This window comes from Corvus moneduloides, chromosome 1 (genome assembly GCF_009650955.1).
Source record: "Corvus moneduloides isolate bCorMon1 chromosome 1, bCorMon1.pri, whole genome shotgun sequence".
NCBI classification, from domain to species: Eukaryota; Metazoa; Chordata; class Aves; order Passeriformes; family Corvidae; genus Corvus; species Corvus moneduloides.
In genome coordinates this window covers 116,781,754-116,800,842 of record NC_045476.1, presented here as the reverse complement: position 1 = coordinate 116,800,842, position 19,089 = coordinate 116,781,754, and positions in this window count along the sequence as shown.

Here is a 19,089-nt window from a genome sequence, read left to right as displayed (position 1 = left end):
CTGATATTCCCTTTGTGCATCAGGTGGAGGTAGATTTTGTTTCATGCATCATTCATAAACTCACTGCTGTGATTCTACAAGTTGCTACATCTCCCAGTCCTATTTCAGAGGCTTAAAACAGAAAGAGATGGTTGTACTTTTGTGGAGAATGGTCACAGACGCCACATCATAAGATGTTGTTGATGTCAAAGATAACACTTATTTTGAATACATGGTGAAAAAAGTAGCTCTTTGCTGTTGCACCCATGTCTTAAAAGTTTTCTTGAGTCCTATTGTGTGCTATGTTGCAGTATTATTTTACATCCTGACAGAAGAGACACATGTATCCCCAGCAAAAAGAACAGGATGAACCAAAACCTCTGCTTTATGTGGAAAGCTGCTGCTTGAGAAGGTCTGCAAATCACTTAATCTTCCAGTCAATCATAACCTTTTCTCTCACCCAACTATGTCACAGTAACACCACCTTCCCTTGAATTCAGCCTATTCTTTACACCTATTTGGCTTCTTTCCTCTCTTTTCTTCTCTATGTCTACACAGTGTGTGGTAAATCCTTTCCTCCTGTTTTTTCCACTGTCTGAAACAGCCATCAGCCATTCTGTGACTGATTGAGTTGGGCTCATTTCACATTTGGTGTCATTGGACAGCTATTGTCATTGGCCTATGCCTCCTTTCTCAGCTGGGAAAAAAAAAAAAAAGAAAAAAAATAATAATGCCACCACCACCAATAATAATAAAGGCAATAGAATTTAATTCCTGAGCTTTTTTGCAATCCCAATATGAAAGCCCCTAAAAACCCAAGAGGCTGCAGCAATCACCCTTACTTCTACCTAGACTGGGGATAAGATCCATTTTAACAAAGAGTATCTGTATTTGTGCTGATAAATGTACCCCACAGAGACATGTTCTCAGATGTTTTTGATAATGGCATATATAATCCATCACTGTGAATTTTGAAGCAGGGCCTCAGGAAGGGTGATGAATCCCAGACTGAATTAGTTTATAGCAAGGCAAATGTGTACTCCTGTCTGTGGCCCAGAAATTGCTCCCTACAGATGGCCAGTCACATCTTTCACTGTGTTTTCACCTGATTAGGCAGGAGCATAGGAAGTCCCTGGTGGGGATCCCATTCAATCAAGTGAAAGAGAACAGGAATTTGATGGCACCCAGGAGAAAAACCCCATGTTCACATTTCTGACTTCACATTCCTCAAAGTTCCCCAAGGATGAGGGGACATCAGCTTTGATCTTGCAATGGGCTTTGCTACTCTCCCTATGACCACCCACTCATCTTAGACACATGATTGCTCTTGTTTATCAACCACAATTTGTGCATAAGTGTTAACAGAACCAGAGCAGAACCCTGAAAGATGCCATGCCTTTCATACCACTCTTCAAAATCTTTTTTTAATAATGTGTTCATCTGCTGACCTTGTAGAACTTGAACTAAATGCACTTTTCAATACACTAATTTACAGTATAATATACAACTTCAAGAAAGAAGATCTGGGGAGCTACACTCTGATCTCAGTGCTGGGAAAGATCTCAGAGCAGATCACCTTGAGTGCCATCACATATCACATACAGAATGATCAGGGGATCAGGCCCATTTGATGTGAGTTTATGAGAGGCAGGTCTTGCTTGACCAACTGCACCTCCTTCTATGAGGCCATGTAGCGGATGAAGGAAAGGCTGTGGATGGTGTCTACCTGGACTTTAGTAAAGTCTTTGTCAACATTTTCCCCAGCATTCTCCTGGAGAAACTGGCTGCTCATGGATTTTATGGGCAGTCTTTGATGGGTATAACACTGCTTGGATGGCCAGGCCCAGAGAGGTGGTGAATGGAGTTACATCCAGTTGGCAGCTGGTCACCAGTGATGTTCCCCAGGGCTCAGAGTTGGGGTCAGTGCTGTTTAATATCTTTATGAATGATCTGGCCAAGAGGATCAAGTGTACCTGCAATCAGTTTGTAGATGACGCTGAGCTGGACAGGAGTGCTGATCTACTGGAGAGCAGGAAGGGTCTACAGAAGGATCTGGACAGGCTGGATCCACAGTCTGAGGTTCAACAAGGTCCTGCCCTGGGGTCACAACAAGCCCATGCAGCACTAGATCCTGGGGGCAGTGTCTGGAAATCTGCTTGGTGAAAAAGGACTGCAGGGGGAGGGTCAGAGAAGACCTTATCGCTCTCTACATCTACCTGAAAGGAGGTTGTACTGAGGTCAGTGTTGCTCTTCTCCCAGGGAACAAGAAAAAGGACAAAAGAAATGGCCTCAAGTTGCACCAGGGGAGGTTTAGATTTAATATTAGGAAAAATTCCTTCACCAAAAAGGTTATCAAGCATTGGAACAGGCTGCCCGGGGAGGTGGTTGAGTCACCATCCCTGGTGATATTTAAAAGGTGTGTGTGTCATTTGGGGACACGGTGTAGTGGTGGACTGGGCAGCATTGGGTTAAAAGTTGGACTTCATGATCTTAAAAGTCTTTTCCAAATTAAAACAATTCTATGATTCTATGATAATACACAGTTCACCCCAGAAGTCAGCTGAAGAGTTTTGGCGTTTAGTGCAGTATAACTAAAAGTGTCTTCTGAAATAAACCAAAATTATGAATGTGTCATGGAGGACAAGCTCAGAAAGATGTCCTGCTCCTCTCTTGCTCTTCAGTGGTGGAGGTGGCAGTTTCTTTCTGTTAGGGAGCTAATAAGGACAAAAGTAGTAATAGAAGCAGTATTAGTTTTGTGCTACCCTGACCTTTCTGCACCTTTTGCCTAGCAACCACTCAAGGAATTTAAAACCAACATATTCACCCCACTAATGTCACGTTACCAAGAAACCTAGCCAGACATTCAAGAGCACAATTGCATAGGCTTTCCCTATTTTTCCCCAGCTCACTTTTATATCAGGTCTGTTTGGGGAAGGAATAGCAATGGTCCAGCTGAACCTTCAGTCAGGTTTTCAAGTCAGATTGAGGAATACCATGACTGAATAGTATTTATACAGCGCTGAAGATTATCTCTTGAAAAGCTTTTAAAGTATTTTTCTAAGTAGTCTCCTGCTACATTTTTGGATAGATGAGATAGTACTTGGATACTGGTTGTCTGTGCTGCCAGGTAGCTCCTGAACTTAATTCTGGTTTCTTTACATGCAAAATCCCTCTTAAACTGTGGGTGAATTCATGGTTTTTGACACAACCTATGAAAATAAAATAAGATGGGGGCATTCATGGCGGATATGTTATGGTGACAGATACCATGTTTCCCAACATGCAGCAGAACTTGCTGCGTGTTACTTTGTGTACAATATGCCTTTCACTGCTCTCACAGTGAGCCGAGGAGGGTAACAGTCCCGGTATTCAGTGCAGCAGAATTCATACGTATCATTTGGAGACATCTCCACTCATTTTATATTAAAGGTGTGAGAATTTTTTTGTGTGATGATAGGATGATACATTCTGCTATCACATAGTTCTTTCATTCCAAGTGCCTGTGCAATGTCTTTAAAGGTTTATGTGAAGGCTGTGTTTTGCTTGAAGTGGTTGCCTTGTTCCTGAGTGTTCCTCCACACGCTGCAAAATGAAGACATTTAGCCCTTGGCCCTATGAATTAACAGCAGCCTTTCACCCAGCTTACATTTAATTACTGTGCAAGTCTTTTTCTGTGGGTCTTTGGACCTCATTGTGTGCTGGCATTACCCCTTGTGGAACAATTTGCATAACACAAAGTATCAGAAAATTTCATTTTGATTTAGCCTGCTCCTGTTGAAGCGTAAACAGCCACTCAAGATGTAAGGCAGGGGTATTCTCTGTTCTTTCCTTGCCTTGATTCAGAACCTCAGTGGTTCTTCAGGAAGACAGATCAACATTTTCCATGAGGAAAATGGAAGGGCCAGAAAGACTACAAATCCCTTGTTAAAGCTTGTATGGTATGTGAGGCCACTGGAGTTTTTCACAAAGCACTAATTAAAACGAAGTGCATACTTGGTGCAAGCAAAATTACCATATTGGAACTTTAGCCCAACCTATTCGCTCTATAGTATTTGTTACTATAATTTGCCATATCCAAAACAGTAACTGTTTGTGAGGTTTTGGTGCAAAACTCATTTTCTTTGTGAAAGGACTGTGTATATTTAATTAATTTTAGGTCTGCTCCTATTAGTTGTCATGGGGATGTAATAAGCAGTTTTAAATTTTTTAAGGGACAAAGAGAGAAAGGAATTACTGGGAAGGATTCAGTTTCTGTCATCATGGCTCAATTGACTTGCTTTCTAGGGTAGCTACATTGCATCAGCTCCTTGCCAAAGAGCCTGTCCTCCCTTCATTACAATTTTCTAAATCTGCTCCTTGCCTCCTGAACTGTCTGGCATTTTATCTGGAGGACACATCAGTTCAAGGAAAGGGACAAGACTATAGAGATTTCTCTCCCTGAAGAATTTAACCTTTGTGCTGGATTGACATGTCTGTCCACTTAAAACCATTTTATACCTAAATCATGTCCAAGTCAAATCCCTCAAGCCCCAGTATTTCAATCTCGAGGGAAGGGAGGAAATATACATCTAATTTTGAGGGGCTGGTGAGAGGAGCTGTGCCAAGAAAGGTGCCAATTATGAACAGGACAAGCTGGTTTTCACCTGCTTGTTGAGGTATATGCATAAGCAAATCCTTAGCTGCTGTAAATTAGTGTATTTCCACTCACATCCAAAGAGTCTCCATGTTCATTATCTGGATCTTTATTTTCAGGTACTGAGTGTGCTACACAATCTCCTGTGTGAGTTAATTTGCATTCAGGCATGCTCCAGCTGCACAGGTCTATAATGTTTATACGCCTGTCATTATAAAATGCTGAGTGAACAATAACAGGGACTAAAGAGGAGCATATGAAGAGCAGAAAAGACTTGGGATGAAGTGCGTGCCTCGCACGAATAGTCAATGCGCTAACTGCTTTTTTATTATTATTTTCCATTATTTCTTAGCTAGACATAGACAGTCTGCTGTAGTGGAAAAGAAATAGTCTGTCCAACAATTAGAAGAAATTTAAAACTAAAGCTATGGCACAGCTGCTTTTTTTCCTGCTGCAAGAGCTGAGAAAAAAATGTGCTTTGAGGTTAAGCTTTTCAGTGTCGAGGAAGTTAAAAAAAAAACAAACCAAGAACAATACAGGCAATACAGGAAAACTTCAGTGTGTACAATGAGGTTAAACCTGAAGGAAAAAGATACTCACTGCAGTCCACAAAAACATCTCCTTGCTACCTAGTCTCTGTGTTTTACTCTAAAAAGCAGAACAACTGATGAGAGAGGAACTGGGAGGCAAAAGTGCAGCAGCCAGAAGGACCAAGTGAAAGTAGCCCTCAAGATGAGAACAGGAAAGAAACAGAGGAAGAGAGAAGCAGCACTAGGAAAGCTTCTGTTCCTTTATGCAGTCGCTTGCAGTCTCTCTCTGTGCCAGAGTTTGAGGCATGCTGAATTCTGGCTGTCAAAGCAGCCCGACCAAAACCTTTTAGAGACATCAGATGATCTATCCTGCTGGCCACTGGTCTTCAGTGGGATTTTGTGAAGCTGTCATTTGAAAGCCTCTGCCGATGACACATAATGAGTTAACAAGATTCATCACTGAGAGCTCCAAGTGGTTTTAACATCTGGGTTATGCAGTTTACAGGAGAAAAGTATTAACCATTCAAGCACTCTCACAATGTGCATCCTTCAGCAAAATGTTTAGACTTCTGATGAATCTGTGAGTGCAGTCCTTATTACAAATAAAGCTGAATTTCAGACATAAAACATTAGGGAACTCACAATCACACTTTACTGAAAAGTGTTAACCTTGAAAAATAAATCAGTCCTTTGGAGTGTTAGGTACTCAAGCACAGAAAATGCTGGGTATCCAAAGAGCTCTCTTACTCCTTGCTACCTAAATTGCAACATTTCTGCCCTCCAATGGAGGGAGCAGAAACAGTCTCTACCATTCAGTTAGCCCGTCACAAAGCTCAAATAGCCACATTGCTTAAGAACAGGATATTTGATGGATATTTATGGACAAATCCTGCAAATCAAAACCAGATGACTGAATTAAAATACATGTAGTTCTGCAAGAAAATAGACATACATGATAAAAGAAATTTAAAGTGGTTGAGCATCATTGAATTCCAGGTTTGAATTATTAGCCTTGAGAATAAACCCAAGTAAATTTAGAGAAGCAAAAGATTCTAAAGAAAGAGAACGCAGATACTTTAAATACACATTTAAAGCCTGGTTCCATCTGACCCCAGGGAGCTTTCCTTCAAGCAAAGTGGGTACACCAGAGTCAACCAAATAGATGTTAAGCATTAATAGACATTACACATTTCTGAGGGACCAAGGAGGATTTGAGTAAGATGAGATGAACAAAATGCACCCAAATAAATGGATTGTACAGTATAGTAGGTCTGCATCTGAGCTCAGAGATGTTTTGTTCAGGCTTGGTTCAAGCTAGCACCAGAAGTATAAGCCATATTTCTGCCTCTGGACCAATATTTTTCCTCTCTAAAGTAGAAACTAAATTCTCTTCAGTGAAAGACACTGGGATACACTTTAGTCTTCCTTCATTTTCAACCATTTAAATATGTCTCATGGTTTTGAAATCAAGACAGGATGACATTTTTTCTGTATTGGGTTTGCATGGACAGTTGTTGGTAGGGGGAGGTCTACAATTGGGGCTTGTCTGAGAAGCTGCTAGGAATTTTCCCATGCCCAACAGAGCCAATGTGAGCTGGCTCCAAGATAAACCCGCTGCTGGCTGAGGCTGAACTCATCAGCAACAATGGTAGTGACTCTTGGTGTTTTGAGATTTGGTTTTACTTCTCATTATTCTACTCTGCTTTGATTGGTAGTAAATTCACTTAATTTCCCCAAGTTGAACCTCTCTTACCAGTGATGGTAATTAGTAAGTGATCTCTCCCTGTCCTTATCTTGAGCCATGTGCCTCTCATTATATTTTCTCTCCCTCTCCCACCTGAGGAGGGGAGTGATAGGGTGGCCTTGGTGAGCATCTGGCATCCAGCCAGGGTCAACTCATCAGATTATCTAAAATGGGGGCTTTCACAATTAGATGATTCTACTCCAGTCATTTTATCTTTAAAGACAGGAGAATTGACTGGAAAAACAGAAACCTCAATCCAAATGACTCCAAGCATGCTTTATGTTGTAAAGGGGGAAATAATGTTTGAAACCTTAAACTCACAACTGCCTTAATTTCTAATGAACCAACCAAAAACCTGAGACATTCCAGATGTTCCAAGCGTTTGGGATTCAGATTCCACATATCAAGCCACTTTTAAAAATAAATATGAAATGTGGTACAGATTTAGACAATTTAATCCACTGAGTTCCACTCATATCCTGTATAGACAAGTTGTTTTGCTATTCCCATCAGTAATGACTTCTGTAATTGGATATGCTGTGAAATTCAGCTCTTCTTCATAGCTCCATCCATTAACAGTTTCTCTGTTCTCTTTTTGATGCCCAAATTATCTCATATTCATCTGGACTTTGTCAATGCAAAGCTGTTCTTATTACCAGCCTTTGTTGTTTCCTGACTTGATTTTGAGTCAAAGTCCTTTCTTGTAAATATGTATCATTAACATACTTGATTAACTTATTAAACATTGCAGCACAAGCTCATTATGTGTTTGTCTGATGTGATTTAACTTTCATTTTTAGTGAGTTCATTGCAATGGAAAGGCTGTATGATGCAGAGGGAGTGCAGGGTACTGCATAGTGCTCTCTCCCTATCAAGCAGTGGTTCAAATCCAGTTTCTTCAAAAGCAACTTTAATTATCACTGTCTAACAGTTTTGGAGAAGTATTTTTTTGTTGCTGCCTCATAAAACTAGGAGTTGTTTGTATACAGACTTTGTTGCCAAAAGTGAAGAATGACAGATGTGCTTTCTTCTAATTCTGAGTAAAGGACTTTATTCTAATAAACTGTTATAACCCTTTGCTTCCCTTGTTTCTTCTCTTTTTACTGCTCTCTAGAATGTCTGCTGTGAACTTTTTCCTGTCTTCTCTGTGCTTGTCTTCTGCTTATTAACTAAAGCAATTCTAAGTCTCTTTATGCTACAGTCTGACCCTGGGCAAGTCACTGTGTGAGCACGCATCCTTTTTCCAGCTGCAGCAGCAGTGCCAGCTGAAGAGGTTGTCAGCCCAGCCCTGCCTCCTAGCTACCCATCCCTGCCAGAGGCAAAACAGCCTGAGCTGCTTTCAGGAATGTACTCGAATCCAGATGGAGTAACAGAGATTTACTCATCGCCCTCTCACGCAGGGCCCGCTTGTTTGGGCTGAAATGGGTCGGGGAGCTTTTCCATGAGCAGCTGAAGGAGCCTGAAGGAGCAGTAGGTTCTGCTGGGAGAGCAGTGATTCGCCATGGCACTGGGAGAGCTGCAGCAGCTCCTTCTGTCACCTTAGGTGTAGCTAAAGGTGCCTCATGTCCGCACGCTCTTGGTCAGCATGCTCTGTCTCTCCTGTCTGTAACATGGGCTTGATGCCATTCTCTGAATTTCATGCAAGGTAGAATTCAGCAGCTGTGCCAACCGCTCCAAGAATAAGGATGGAAAGCACAAAGAAAAGCCAACGCATGATTAAGAATTGCTATGTCAGATTCTAACAGAGTGGTGGCAGGCATAGCTGCTGCGTTTTAGCCATGAAACAAAGTAAATGGCTTGCTTCCATGCAAACTATTCATGGCAGATAAGAATTCCATCTCCCAGTGTCCCTGGAGGAAAGGCTTCATGTGTCTGTCCAGCTCCGTGTGAAAAGTGCACGCCAGATTATAGGTCACAGCAACCCCCTCCACCCCCAGTCCTAGACTAGAGAGGAGATAGGTCATTTTTGCCTTCTAGGCTCTTCTATTTTTTTGTCCATGAAAGCTCAGTTGAGCTTGCTACTATATCAGGGACAAGAGAAGTGGGCACCCCATCTGCCTGTTCGCTGCACAAGACGTAGATTGCTGGTCTCCTGTAACAAGAAAAATCCCCGAGGGAATAAGAGATTTCTCTACCTCCCTACCATGCTTCTCTACGTGGATGCACAGGCCAGGTCAAAGCGTGATTCTTCATGATCAGCACATCTTTCTGCTGGTGCCTCATCAGTGAAGAAGCCCCAGGGCTCCTGAACGCACTTGGCCATCACATTGCCCTACAGACAGGCAACATCTATGCGCAGTTCCTGGCATATCACTTGTCCTATGCCTGCCTTTGTAAAACTGTTTTGTTGCAACACAGGGATGGCGTCCCAGCAGAGTAGAGCAGGCCTGTTTTATCAGGTTTCTGATGGGGGAATTTGCAATTAAGTCAAAAGTGTAATTTCTCTGCAGTGTCTGTGTACTGAGAAAATCACTAATATTCCTGGGAGTAAATCCCCTCACTCACTGTGATATTCTCAGGAAGACAGTAGGAAAGCTACGTCTGTGTTTGGAGGGATGGGACCCACTGTCTAAATTAAGAACTGAAATTGATACTCTCCAGTAGACATACCTGTTTCAAGATTTATTCAGCTCCGCTTCACACGGTCAATAAAGAATCTAAGAATTACTTAGTAAAGGAACTTTTCAGGCATTGTTTTGTCAAAAAAGTGAGGTGACACAGTAGAAGGTGACACTGTCCCTTTGCTGTCTAAGAGATAAAATAGCTCTTATGGTCCAGGAAGAAAAATTATCTCCTTTGGAAGAAATAGTGAGAGAACCTATATGGTCTGTATTGTGTGGGAAATCAGTCTTGATGATTACCACTGTCTCTGCTGGCTTTAAGCTTGTCAGTCTCTGCAGCTGATAGTCTGAGGCCTTGCACAGGTGCTAAACTAGTCTTTAGGAAGTGTAGAGCCATTATGTATGACATAAACCACGGGACAACTTGACTGTGTGAATGGCAGCTTTTCAATTTGCAATATGTCCTTTATAAAGAATCACACTTTCTTTTAGAACACACAGGGGAAAAAATATTCTTGTGTTCATCAAACTGTTGGAGCTACATGACAACAAGCAAGAAGTCCAGAAACCATGGAAAAGAGGGCATCATAATCCATAACACTGCATAATTAATCATTTTTGCAAAAACACAATCTTAAAAGCCTTGAAGTGTTTATAAGCTTCCGGTGGCCTATTAATAAAACACAGTCAAAACGGAAATTAACTCTTTAAAATATGACGGTGGGTAAAATGAAAATTTCCACAGAATGATATTAGTTAGAGGGCATGCATATCTTTGTCTCCTGTTATTTTAGAAAGAATCACTGAATAAATATAACTTTTGATTTAAACTGAAGGTATGTACAATAGTGTATGGGATGGTAATTAGTTCTACAGAACAGGAAAAATGTTAGTGGAGGAGCCATATAATCCAAAAATAAATCAGTTCCAATGGTTTAGCAGATTGGCTAAACAACACAGTTTCTGATGGCAGGAACTATCAAGAAATTCAAGCATTTCTCAGTGCTTCATGATGTTTCTCTATAGCCTATCACAATTTATTTTTAAAATAAAGCCTAGTCGGTTTACAATACACACTCATCATTTCACATGCCAAAAATACCGTCTATTAGAGGAACATTAAGGTGATAGAATAATCCCACAGAACCAAGAAAAACTAGTTGCAGATTAAACCTCTATGGTGTAATATAAAGGGCACCACAGGAAGACATTAATGTGGAACCTAATTTTGGAAACGTAACGATAATGATTATTTTCCAACAGGTAATAAGAATAATTGGCATTTATGCTGGTGTCTTGCCTCCTGTATGATCTGGATGCATTCAGTATGGCCTGAGGGGAAGGCACTTTTTGGGTAAATGAAGGAACTGGGTGGGAAGCAGGTCTGTGACCTACTATAGAGTAGGGCTGTTAGGAAAGTTTCACACAGCTGCCCTCCAGCTGCCATGAAAAGTCCAGAGGTGTTTATGTGGACAGGTGCTGAGCTTGGAGAATTAAGCTAAAACAGTACTGAGTGCTTTAGAGAAGCTCAGGCTAATGTCTGCATAAAGTGAAAGGAGCTGGGAGTAAGGAGTTTTTATAGTCTTTTAATTCCATTTCTGCTTGGGAATTTTTTTCGTTCCGCTTTTTTAGGTAATTTTTCAGGTTTTATTGTTGCAGTGGGGATACTGCAACACGCATATATCAAACCAGGAGTCCCATGGAAAGGAAATATATATGGACAGACAGATTCTTGCTAGATGTTTCAGAGATGTTTATTTCTCCAGCCGCATGGCCGGAGCTCTGCCGAGGAACTGTTCCAGTCACGGGACCAAGGGTCCTTCTGCCCGCGCAGGGAACACAAACCAACCAATGGGAACGAGGCTGAGCAGGGACAGGGAATCCCCGTGTCTGTCCCCTCAGGGCCCCTCTCCCAGGGCTACACGGCGGGGGAGGGACCCCAACACCTCACCCGTTTTATTTTAATAAAAGGAGAATGAAAACAACTGGATAAACATAACAAGAACAGTTTCAAAACAAAACAAGCCACCCTCCTGAGTCTTTAAATGTCCAAACAGATTCTGTGGAACATCTTAGGGCTGACAGAAGGGAGACAGAATTCTCTGAGCATGCTTTGTGGGGAAACTGAGGCAGGAGAGGGTTTAACTTCTTCCCTCCCCCTTTTCATCCCCCACTCGGCATTGGAAAGGGATTTTTGGGGAAACAACTGGCAAAAGCATGGTTTTGTGAGGGAAACCATGGATGAAAAAACGGATTGGGAATACACTGGGGGTAATAGGACATAGGGTAAAAGGGAAAGGTGGGATTAGGAAAGGGAAACTGTAGGGGGGGCTTACAATGGAGATATTGTCTAACATGACTACGATTTTTTGCATATATACTGCCTTTTACAGGAACACCATCAGGCCCAGTGACCTGCGATGCTTGTAACCCTTTTCTCCCTAGTACAATATTAAATTCCACCACCTCTCCATCTCCCAAGCTTGGGATGCATTTTTCAGGGTTATTCTTTTTAATAGCAGTTCTATGCACGAATATGTCTTGCTGGTTGTCACACCTTGTTATAAAACCATAATTTTGCTTAACATTATACCATTTTACTATCCCTAAGATCTTAGTTCCTATGATCTTTTCCTTTTTTCGAGTGGCTGCTGTTTTCTGTCTCGCTGCGTCTTTGCTCTCTCCTTCGGTCGCTCCCGTGTTGGAATTGTCGGGGCTGCTGGTGCCTGCGCGCTCTTCCCGGGGTCGCGTTCGGGGCTGCGCGGGCCGGGCCGGGCCGCGCCGCTCAGTTCTCCGTGCGTCGCCTCCTCTGGTCGCAGCTTCGCTGCCGATGCCGGGCGCTGCATCCACGTCTCGGCCGGGCCCCCGAGCGACGACTCCCCCGCGCCCTGCTCCAGCGCATGTTTCGGTTCGGCGCGGCTCCGTTCCACCGCCACCGCCGCCAGCCACCGCCCGCGCGCCGCCCCTCTCAGTCGGGCATTCCCGGGGCTCGCTCCACCACGCGCTGCACGCGGCCGGGCGGGCACCGCCGGGTCCCGCCGCGCCTCGCTCCGCCGCCGACACTGCGGCTCGCGTGGCTCCGCCCGCGCGCGGGAACTGCCTCGCTGCTGCTCGCAGAGCGCTCGGTGCACGTGGCCTGGGCCGCACGGTCCCTGCGCCAGGACACAGCTGACATCGCTCAACAGTCTCGGTAACTAAATAATATTCACGAAAATATTCTTCCATCGGCATATATTTTGACTCCAGTATTAACTGTGTCCAAACGGTTTTCCAAAAGCCCTTGGTAAGAATTAAATCCCAAGAAACATAGAAAAAGTTCTTAAACAACCATGCCAGGAAGTGTTTCAGTTCTTTCTGAGCTTGAATCAAGCTAAAATTTACAAATCGTTGTTCAAGAATCATTTTAAGTTTAAGATAAATGTCCATATGCGGCTCGGAGAGCCAAGAGTCTTCCCACGGTTCCTCCATAGTTTAGATATGGAATAGCAAAGCAAAACCAAGAAGAGGAATCCAAAGTTTCCAGGGTTTACTCACACAAATCAGTCGCTTAGGGATCGGGGATCGTTCTGCTCACAAATCTCCACCATTTGTTGCAGTGGGGATCCTGCAACACGCATATATCAAACCAGGAGTCCCGTGGAAAGGAAATATATATGGACAGACAGATTCTTGCTAGATGTTTCAGAGATGTTTATTTCTCCAGCCGCATGGCCGGGGCTCTGCCCAGGAACTGTTCCAGTCACGGGACCAAGGGTCCTTCTGCCCGCGCAGGGAACACAAACCAACCAATGGGAACGAGGCTGAGCAGGGACAGGGAAACCCCGTGTCTGTGCCCTCAGGGCCCCTCTCCCAGGGCTACACGGCGGGGGAGGGACCCCAACATTTTATTATGCTAAGTAAATACCGAAAAAAGATAACATTACTGATTTGGTAGTAATATAATAATAGTAAAACTAATGTAAATTTAGATACGATTGTGTAAAAAAGACATAAAACCTCTTATTAAGCTTCAAAAAAAGAAGCTGAAGTTGAACCAGTCCAAAGGTTTATGAAGTCAATCAGATCTTATGCTATTATGTATTGGTCATAGCCTGAGTCAATAACTGAGTTCTCAAACAAACACAGTAGATTACAGAGTGATGCTTGTCATCACTAAACCATCACACCTGAATTTTTGAGCCATAGTTCCCTGTACACATCAAGTTGCCTTCAGCCAGTAGTGTTGTTACCACAGATTACTCTGCACTCTCCTCTGCTTCGCTCCCTCACTGGACTGGCATCAGATCTTGCTGGTGGATGAGGCCATAAGTGTTGATGCAGCCAGAAGGGAATAAGATTGGGAAACCAAGCAGGTTAAAACTATTTGGGAGGTTATTTTGTCCTTTATTTTTTCCTCACCTCTGGGTTGCTTTTACCGAGGATCCATTCTCCACTCCATACCACTGTCTCCACTAGCACTAATGGTCTCTCCTCAGAGAGGGAAGGTCTGTTAAAGCCACCAGCTGACTGAGTCAGGGGAAAGAACTTGTGTTTCCTTTGACGGCAGCGTTGGAAGTGTGTCCAACATTGTGTGTGGCACTGCATGGCATTTGCTCTTCCCCTGGGAGCTAAGCTGACTGCAGGTGGCACAGTCACGGTGGTGACCTAGTTAGCCAGGATCTTGGCCCAGATACAAGATCAGTTTTCTGTCCCTAGGGAGTCTGGTTTCAGTATCAGACAGGTAAAAATGGAAATGGGGTTGCTCATCTCAATGTAACCCTTCCAACAGTTTCCTTCCACAGTTTTTCCTCAGCATTTTCTCCTCGGATGCCATCTACACAATCATCACATATAGATGTTCACAAACCATCTTCTCCTGTGCTCTGCATTAATCAGCTGTCAGCCAGCAAATTCTAGTTGCATGGTTGTGTTCAAACCAGAGTTATACTGAGGAGAGCTTTGCAGTAAGTGCTAACACAGCCAAATGGTGCACACTCCATCAAGGGGAGCACAGGCAGAGTTAGGTTGTAAATAATGACATCTGTCTGGCCTGCACATGCTCAGAGGGGTAAGGCAGGTTATGAATCAACTGGTTTGATAGACACCGGCACCAGCAAACCCCTCCAGTACCCGCTGACTAAATGCTGGGCTCTAAGCTGTCAAATGCCATGGGAATGATATTGAGTTATTGCATTTGAGAGCATTAATCTTGAGTTCAGATGAGTTGTGTAAGATCGTAACTGAGGGCTTGGAAACTTCTAGCTTACTCTTTGTCTTTCTCAGCTATAAAATGGCTGAATGATTTTTTGGAATTAAAAACAAAACAAACAAAAAGCACTGCTGTGCTAAAATCTGTGTTCCAGATTATAGTACAGAGCATAGTTTTATGGCAGAGTTTAAACTAGAAATGTGGGTGGAATCTTAATTAATAGATTGCTATAGGACTCACATTATCAGTTGCCAATAACCATCGTACTGTTTATGGTTAAATATCACCTTATAAGCCTGCATTTAGATATATCCCAGACATTAAAGTTTCTTTTTTCATAAGTGCAACAAAACCTTTAACACATAAGCTGCATGGAACCTTATTAACATGTTTACCGTATATTCTGATTCAGTTTCTCCCCTTCTTCAATTAAGGTCTGTGGAGAGAAAAGAGATGAACCCAGGGTAGTTTACATGCACACATTGCTATAAACAAGGAGTCAGAGAGCACACTGCAACCCAAGGTCTTTAAAAAATATTGTTACTTTATTGTCTACACATGAAATCAGAATCACGTGTGTGGATACGAAATTGCCCAAAGATGTGGTTCTGGTATTAAAAAAAAAAAAATGGGGAGAATTCAAAAGCATGACCCTACTGAGTTTTATGCTAGTGCATTGCCACATGTTTAAGAGGATGTAGTTGGGTGAACAGACCACAGTCTATAATGGGAATATATTGATTAAAGAAAGCTCGTAGCACATGGGGCCAACCTCATCACAGGCCTAATTGGACACAACAGCACCGATCCCAGTGGTGTTGTACCCACATATGCTGGCAGCAAATCTGGCCCCATGCCTGTAAGCAATAAGCAGAAATGTTAGAGCAAATATGAAAAAGAACAACTTCACTAATGATTTTGAACTGAGATCACTGGTGACACAGTTCAATTACAGCATTAGTTCCTGGTGTCAGAGAGGGGTTAAAATGGAATGTAATGACTCTTTAGCAGATAGATTTGGAGCAATTAGAAGTCTGAAAAAGTCTCTCTGTGTAACTAAAAATATAATTGCTTTTGAATAGCTAGGCTATAGAATCTTTTTTCTTCTTTTTCTTTCTCTTTTTTTCTGCGCTGAAAACCGTGATTTTTACTCCTATTACTCATCCACATGGACTTAATTGACTGAGGTTCTAAACCCCAACCCTCTAGTGAGTACTGATGAGGTTTTAAATTACTCTGAATTGAAGCACTTTAAAATAGGCAAGGAAGTGTGCTAAGGCAATACAACATATGGAGTGAAATGATGGGTTTAGATTATCATGGTTTCACATCTCTGCACGGAACTCCACTAAGGCCATGCAGGAAAAGGCAGCATTGCCCACTGTTAATCCCTGGGTACTGTTCCTGTGCTCCTGTCTGCAGCAGTTTCCAAACAGCCACCAGAAGTGTGAGTTTATTATCCCTGGTCACAGCATTATGATGAGTGAAGCTGAAATATTTTCACTGAAAGATGATCCTGTTGTCCCTTCTGTATTTTAGCTGAAAACATGCCGGTAGGGAAGGAATGGGCAGGAGTGGGAGACAACCAGTTTCACGTCTGACACTGCCCCACCCGGTTTCTTCCCTTTTTCCTGGCTGCCTTCTACATCAAGGTCCAAATCAACACAGCATACCCCACAGCAACCCTTTGGATAAATTTCTGTTTTCATTACTTTATTTCTGGACCTTCTGGGAGCAAGTGCGTTTCTGGGATCTTTTGATCACAAAAAGTCCGGGTTTTGATAATCATAGCACCTGCAGCAGGAGCTGCTGAATGTTGAATAGAGACATTTGCAGTGCTATGAAATGAACAGGAGTGCTAGTAGGATACAAAGCAGTCACACCGTGTAGAAGGGCTGTACTGAACATGTATTTCAGGCAGCTTTTCAGCCCCGCAGCACTCTTCTGCAGTACTACCCTGCCTTTAAGGGGGGGAAAGCTCTTCTAAGTGCCATACTAAGATACTCTGAGCAGCAGTGCTTCCACATGACAAGGAGTTGTAGAGCCAGATCTTACACTTCCCTCCATCCACACCTTAGATGTGTCAGACTTCAGGAAAAATGCAAACCCAGAGAGAAATATCTTTCAGCTGTCAGTATGTGATCTAACCTACGGATGCAAAAAAGATCCAGAACTACTCTTATGAGGATGAGAGTCAGGCAAAGAAGCAAAGAGCTCTGTAAATGGCACTTGTGCACCTCAGATGAGCTAAGGAGGGTTGCTCCTGCAGGAACTGGTGAGATGCCGCTGCTCTTCCACACCCACCAAAGAATCTGAAAGCAAAGCCACTGGGGAAGAAACTCATTAGAGGACAGAAGGAGAGGAGCACAGAAATTGTCATGCTGCAAAGACATCCTCTTTTCTTCCAGGTTTGTAACTCATTTTCATTATGGTGAGCAAACTTCGCTGATGGACATGATGACAGAGGATTGCCAATAGCTCTCCAAAAAAGAGCTACCTCACAGGTGTCAGGTGCATGAGACAAAATCCATATCAGATTGGCTGGGCCATCTCTTCTTGAAATCTGATGATGCTGCCAAGCAGCAAGATATGACAATTTCAGTATCCCCTTGGTTTTGTTTTGGACATAAGGAATTGCAGAGACCTAGAAATCTTTTGAGCTTGATATCAAACACTGAGACTAGCAGCTTTTCAGAACATTGACCCAAAATGGAAGCACAGGCTCAATGTTGACATGAAGAGCTAAAGAAAATATGCATAAATTTCAGTCTTTTTTATGGCACTACCAGATGTTCTGCCTCATCTTCTACAGCACTAATGTGGGTAATGGGGCTGCCTGAAAACATCAGGTCACTTGACCTTGAGTGGAATTTTCCTCATTCCTTTGAATAGCAAGGTTGCATTTGTTAGCTAAGGAGGCAATAAATGTTTATGCCCAATTTAAGCAATTGCAGACAGCACCTATTATGTTTGGAGTAGTGGTTTTTAACTGCAAAGTTGAACTGAAAAAAAGAAAGTATAACTGCTGTTTTATTAAGACATAAATCTATGGAGGTTTAATTGGAAGGAGACAGGTAAAGGAGAGCAGTGCTCTGACTTCTTCCAGAATTTCTCCCACATAACATTCCCAGCAGAGCAGTAAGTGCCAACATATTCCACTATGGAAACAAAAGGAAGAAAGATTTTATTACAAGCACAGTCATCAGTGGATGTTCAGTGATCTACAAGTAAGATAGTATTATTGACATTTGCCACTTCTGAGACTTGATTAATTGTTCTGAGGGTGTCAGATACATCTTATCAGAGTCCAGTCTGTTTGTTTAAGAAGTGATCAGTGTTGGATGCTTGTTAGTGGTTCCCAATAATTCAATTTTTTTATCCTGACCACATTTTTAATTTCTAGCTATCAATTTTTAAGTGGTATTATAGCACTTCAGAGTTCCAGGAGACAACAAAGTCGATTGCAGAAAAAGTCTAATATTTAGAAGTTCCTGGATTCAAACTCTGATTAGTCCTTAACCTATTGTGTGACCTCAGACATGTCCCTTAATTCTCTTGTCCCTCAGCTTAGCTATCTAATATTTTTTCACAGAATTACTACACCTAGCCAAAAGATTAAGAGCCTCCTGTGAATCAGCTATCATGAGAAAATGGAGTTAGAAAACAATGAAAAAAGGAGCACAAAAGGGAAGTGAAGAAGGTAATGGGTGCTAAAATAGTTACCAAAAAGGAAATAGGTTTATCTCCACTCGTGTGAGTGCCTCGTTGTACTATGCAAACCTTCTTCTAAGCAATCTCATCAGCATCTGCTTCTTAGGGACTTCTTTTACTTCTTCCATATTTGTTAACTAATAAATCTGACATCTAGGTTCCTTTTAGAATTAAAGTAATCTTATGGCTAGAGCAGATGAGAACAAGTAACTTCCCACATCTAGGAAAATTGGGTAGCTAACTAACAGCTTCATTGGCAACTTAAACTGTTCTCATCAGTGATTCCCTTCCCCCATCCCCATGTAAAGTTAATCTGCATAGGAATTAAAAATGTGGGTGACATTGTTTTGCAAATGATGTGAGCTCAGTTCTGAAATTCTTTTACACCATTCCAGGCACAAAAAGAGATTTCTGACACAAAGAATTTCAAACACAACTATATGCAAGACCTGCTTGCACTGATGTAAGTATGGCCTGAGCTACAGGTGCTCACAAATTCAGTTGCTCTGCTCATTTTGGATGACAAGTAGAGCAGACAGTGATCTAAGAACATCACAAGTGGCCAGAAAAAAGTCATTTCAAGCATGGATGTGCTCTAATACCACACTCCAGAAGAGTCCTGCTTGCTTCAGCTTCTCCTTATCCATAGTTAAACACATAATCTTGGTAGAGTGGGGATTACACCATGTTAACCATAATGCCTGAATCATTATTTCCTTAGACATCTCTCTTTCAGAGTCCCT